The following is a 6020-nucleotide window of genomic DNA, read 5'->3' on the forward strand; positions in this document are numbered from 1 at the left end:
CTTTATGTTAGTCATTTCCAATATCAGGGTTTTGCTAGGGCGCCTCTGAGACTGAGGCATGTTTCTCGGATCAGGCAATTTGGTGGCTTTTAAGTTTTAACAGTTGCTTATGGAGCTACGAGGAAGAGGAATACGAGGGCATTGTTCCTTGAATCGGGTGGTTGAACCGTTCAACCCAGAAATTGGTCATTTTCGATTCCACTTAAAGCCTAGATCGTTTTATAAAAAAAATGTTGATTTAATCATAAAAATGCTGACTCGGATGATTGAATCATTGAACCGTTCAACCCGGGTAGCGGTTTGCAGGTTGATGTCAAGAAACCTTAACATCCTCGTTCATTTCTTTTCTAGTTTGCACAACCGCTGATCTCTCTAATTTCTCTTCTCCACTAAAGACTTTTTTTTCTTAAACTCAGATGAGTGAACAAGAAAGGGATTTCGGTTTCTAAGCATTCAAGGTTTTAGCTAGAGTAGATGGGAAAGGCCGTGAGAGCTTCGTTCTTATTCTCCTATTACATGTTTTACTTTTCTTTTTCTACGAAGAACTATACAGAGGGATCGAACAACAAAGGGGTTTCACTTTACCCCTACTCAAAATTCGAAATATGAAAAACAACAGGATTTGCAGATTATTTTGCAGGTTAATGACAAAAGGATTTGTCTTTCACAAAGGGGTTCCACTTTAATTATTTGAAGACAAAGGGATTTTATCTTTTCACAAAGTCCATCAGAACGACAAAGGGGTTTCACTTTGATTAATTTGTAGATTTAAGAGAATAAATCAAAGGTTCTTTGTGTTCTCCGTTGGATTTTGTAGTTTTAGTTCTGATGGATATTTTTACATAATTCTTGTCAGATTTCATTCCAAGACCTATAGAATTAAATCACTAATCGAATGAAGCACAGAATCGTTGATTATATATATATATACCCTTTACCTATTTGAAGAACACTTCTCTATGCCCTTAGAGGTGTAAATCAGGCTGTTCTGTCCGTGGCTCGCGTACTGATACGACCCATATATAATTTTATTATATTATTTCATTTTATTATTGCATATATAAACAATTGTATGCATAAAAATTCATATAAAATAAAATTTTAAAGTCTTAATATTTATATTAAAATTTTCCTTACTTTTTACAAACTTTTTAAAAAACATGGCTTGACTTGGTTTGTGGCCTGGCTAGTCCAAGACTTGGCCCATGGACCAGCTCAGCCCATGACACGGCACTGGCTCAGGCCATGGGCCGTGCCAGACTGACCCCCCAAAGTGCCGTGCTGTACCGGCCTCGCACAATCCAATTTACACCTCTATATGCCCTGCACTTCAGTACTCTTTCATGCATTCTCTCTACCTGTTTACCCTCCAACTCTTTCATGGTTGCTTACGTCCATTTGCTGATGTTTCACGAGCATTCAACTCTAAATATGCCCATTTGCTAATGTTTCACGAGCATTCTACAAATATGTAGAATGCAAAACCTTCTATAACTGAACCTAAATACCATCAGAGAAATAGAAGGTAGTGTTGCAGAGGGCATTTGCGCAAACAAATTCTTTTGCAAAAGCCAAAAGAGATGTAACCTTGTTTCAATTTCCCTCCCCCTATCACCCTTTATCCACAGTGGGAGCTCTGGCGCAAGTGAAAGACTAGGCTATTCTGGGAGCCTTAATGCATGATCACGTTATCATGAGCGTGGGTAAAAGAGCTTTTGCAACCGATTCTTTTAGTTTAAAAAGACAGATTAGCAAGAGCCCTGCCAAATAAAGTAGCAGAAACCCCAAACCTTTTTAATTAGAAGCTATTTTTGAAAAAAAAATTAAAATAAATAATATATATATAATATAAATAAATATATTTTAATAGTAATGGGCTTTCATCAAAATTCACGGGGAGGGGAGTGTGGGTGGGGGGTTGTAATTGGTCAAAGCCTTGTATTATATAATCAAGATGAAGGAGGGGTAGGGACTTTATAGGGATCAAGGAAATTGAGTATCCAACGGGGAAGGGGAAAATTGTCATACTTAGCCCCCTCTCTCTCTCTCTCTGCCGTGTCTGGTCTTGGGTTTATATTTCAAGCTTGGAACTGAACGCATTTGGACATTATTTTTTCTAAAAAAATTGTAGAAATTAGGTCATCGAGATTTTTTAACCTTCTCCACTACCTTTAAACATTGAATTCAAAGTGAGAAAGGGAGATCATATATAACATTTTATATTTATAGGTATAAATTAAAAAATATATTTTTTGTTTAAATTCTAGTCAGATGACCCGAAATATTGGACTTGGAAAGAGTGAATATTTTATATTTATAAACTTTTTTTATAAATTTAAAAATATTTTTCAGTTTAAATCTGAGTTTGATTTAAAGTTGGATGATCCAAAACATTGAACTAAAAGAGAAAATAGAAAGAGATTATATAATATTTTTATATTTATAAATATAAATTTAAAAACATTTTGTGTAAATCCGAATTGATATAGGAATTAAGTTGGATGACCCAAAATATGGGATAAATCTGAACCCAATCTTATGTCAAATGACCCAAACATCTAACTCGGATAGAGAGAATAATTTATATTTATGGACAATAATTTATTTAATTTAGTAAAATAAATAAATAAATAAATAATTTATTATTGGGACGAAACTAGTAGAGGCTATTTCGAACTAGACCAAACCTATTGACAACCCTAAATATTGGGATTGGGGATTGTAAGATTTTGTTAGTAAATTATTTCTAAATAAATTATTAATTAATTGAATAATTTAGTAAGTTAAATAAATAAAAAAAATATTATTATTGGAAGAGATTGGTACAAGCTATCATGAACTAGATTTTGTTGATAACCCTAAATATTGGGCTCGAGGAGAGAGAGAGATTTAATAAAATAAATAAATAGATAAATAAAGAAATAACTAAGAGTTTATTGGGATGGGACTATAGGTATAAATTGGATTGTTCCGCTTGTGGCCCAACACAACCTAGCCTGAATTTGGATCGGCACGACACAATAGAGCACAGGCCGTGCCAAGCCCAACACGATTGTCTGGGTTGTGCTAGGCCTGGGGTTCCAAGTCCATGGGCTAGCATGGCATGGCCCATAGGCCCGTAGCAACTTGTGCTTAGCCCACCCGATGAACTAGCCATTAGGGGGGTCCCCAACGGCTAGTTTCAGCTTTTTAGGGGTTTTGTTTTATAGAAATACCCCCCAATTGCTATAAATAGCTATATAGGGGGTGTTTATGTATTTTGGTTTTAGGGGGAGAAAAAATAACACAAATGCCCCCCCAATAGCTATATAACTAGTTTGAGGGGCATTTTTTATTTTCAATTTGTAACTATATTGTATTTTTTTATTTTATTAATTTATTCCATTTTTTAATTTTCTTATTTCATTCATCTAACCATTGTATGCTTTGTATCATTCAAATTTAAATGAAATGAAATTCCTATTTTTCTTCCAATTTGTTGTTCACTTTGAGTCGTTGTCTCTTTGGCTTCTAATTTGGTTAAGTATTTTTTTTTTCATTTCTTTGTTAGATTTTTTATTTTTTCAAGTAGTTCCCAAAAGAAAGTTAACTATTTTAGTTTTACTTAGCAAACAAATAAAAAATAAAAAATGTAAAAAAAAAAACAATCTGGCCCGGTTCGGCCCATGCCCAAGGCCCTGTCCAGCACAACCTACAGCCTACCCATTCTAGGCTCATAACACAACACAATATGAGCCCGCATGAGCTTGGGTTGTGGGTCATGCCGGGCCGACCCCTCAAATTATCCCTGGGAGGGCGACACGACCCAGAACGGCCCACAGGGCATAGGTGCGCCATGACGTTTACACCTAAGGCTATAAATGAATATATCCTAATTCCATCCTCGTACTTGCGTAGAATGGAGAGTTTTGAATTTGCCCTACCCCCCACTTTTGGCTTCTACTTTAATTTTTTTAATATTTTATATACTAGTGAAGGGGACCCTGCATTGCAGGGGCTCGCTCATAAACTATCAGGCTCGAGCTTGATTCGAATTAGAGACTTGAGCTTGAACTTGAGTTTGGCTCGAGTCAAAAGCTCGGAAGTTTAAGCTTGGCTACCTTTGATTGCAGTTCTCTCAAGCAATCGAGGTGTCGAGCTAAGGTCTCCCTTAGTTCTCAAGGTGTTGAGCCGAGATTTCCCTCAGTGACCGAGGTGCCGAGTCGAGGTCTCCCTTAGTGGTCGAGGTGTCGTCTAGCTCGAGCTCGATTCGAATTAGAGACTTGAGCTTGATCTCAAAAGTTCAAGCTCAGCTCAGCTCAAACTCAACTTCCTTTGATTGCAGGTTCCTTAGCAGCCGAGATGCTGAGCTGAGGTCTTCCTTAGTTGGAGAGAGAGTGGCATTCTTGTAATTTATAAGGAGAGAGAGAAATGGCATTCTTGTAATTTGTAAGAAAAAGAGAGAGAGTGAGAGTTTGTATGAGAGAGTGGCATTCTTGTAATTTCTATGAAATAAAGACAAAAAATAGTATTAGATTCCATTTCCCTCGTCCTCATGCCTTCTTACGTACACATTTCAGCTTAATATATTTATATAGATTATAAAGTATATTATGCTATTTTAATGAGTTGTTGTCATAAAGGGTTGAAACTTAACCATTTTTTTAATAAATTCATCTAAAAGTCCTAATATTTTTTATGTCTTTTAATTGAGGTGGGTTCAGGGTCGAGGCTAGGGGTAGGCAAATACCACCCCCACCCCATCCACAGTTACCATAATTCTACCTTGGTCTTAGAATTCTCTCTCTCTCTTTCTCTCTCTCTCTCTCTCACACACACCAAATGTATGGGAGTATAATAATTCTTGGCATTTAAATTGTTGGAATGCCAACAATTTGTGGAACTCATTTATAATTGGTTATTTTTGGATACAACATTAAGCAAAAAATCAAACGTTTTGTAAGTATGTATATGTAATTTACCATCACTAGGATTATGATGAAGACGCCAAAGGAAAACCATATGAAGGAATCTCGATCGGGACACCCCTGCAATGGTACAAAAACACTACCGAAATGACGAAAAGCTCATTCACTTGCTATGAGCACACAAAGCCACAGGGGACGTGCGATGGGCATGAAATGCCTTCTGAGATCTACGACACAAAAAGGTCCATCCAAGACCTACGATGAGCATAGAGCACCTCCTAGAACCTACGATGACCATAAAACATCTCTTGGGACCTATGGTGAGCAATGAGAGTCACCTAAGGCTTGTGATGGACATAAATTTATATTGCCAGTCTAAGACAAACCCGATACACAATTAACACCTTGCGATGGACACAAAACGACAATCCATAGCTGTGACGAATGGTTGACAGATTCCGAGGCTGACAACACCTGTCTGCAGGAGATCAGCATCCCATCTAGTCACAATGAGCTATGACAAGGCATTTCGATGATAACTAATGAAGCAATCGAACACATTAACTGGACCAATATCTTATCCTTGACATGCATCCATAGGGGAACCTGTAAGGGGATGTAGCCTACATGTGCCACATGAGAATCCTTATAAGAAAGGAAACTTTGTCATCGAAAGATCTCACTTTGGCGAAACCCCAATGGTGCTCCCTTAATATATGACATAAGGAAAAAAAAAACCTTTTTTCCTAACAGAAAAAGTCTCCTTTTAGAGCATTATCCTTATACTCTTGAGTTTCTCTCTATAAAAGGGGGAACAACTCTCCCCCAAAGAGACCACATAGCCCTAACCTAACCCTAGGGTTTCTCAAGGAGATCTCTCCCTTCTCTCCTCTCTACCCCATCATCTCTCTTGACCTTTGTAGACTTGACCAACCTCTGTCGCCTTACCAATGCACCAACACATTGAAAAAAGGAGAAAAAAGCACACCCGTGTGTGTGTATAAATTTCTAGTTGGGAAGTGTGGAACCATGTGATGCATAGGCTTTGTTAAGTGAAATTGAAGCAAAAAAAGCCCTCATGTCCAAGCGAAAATTATTTTTGTGTGATTTAAC

Source organism: Nelumbo lutea, chromosome 1 (assembly GCF_056320005.1).
Source record: "Nelumbo lutea isolate HS-2025 chromosome 1, American lotus-T2T, whole genome shotgun sequence".
Classification (NCBI taxonomy): Eukaryota; Viridiplantae; Streptophyta; class Magnoliopsida; order Proteales; family Nelumbonaceae; genus Nelumbo; species Nelumbo lutea.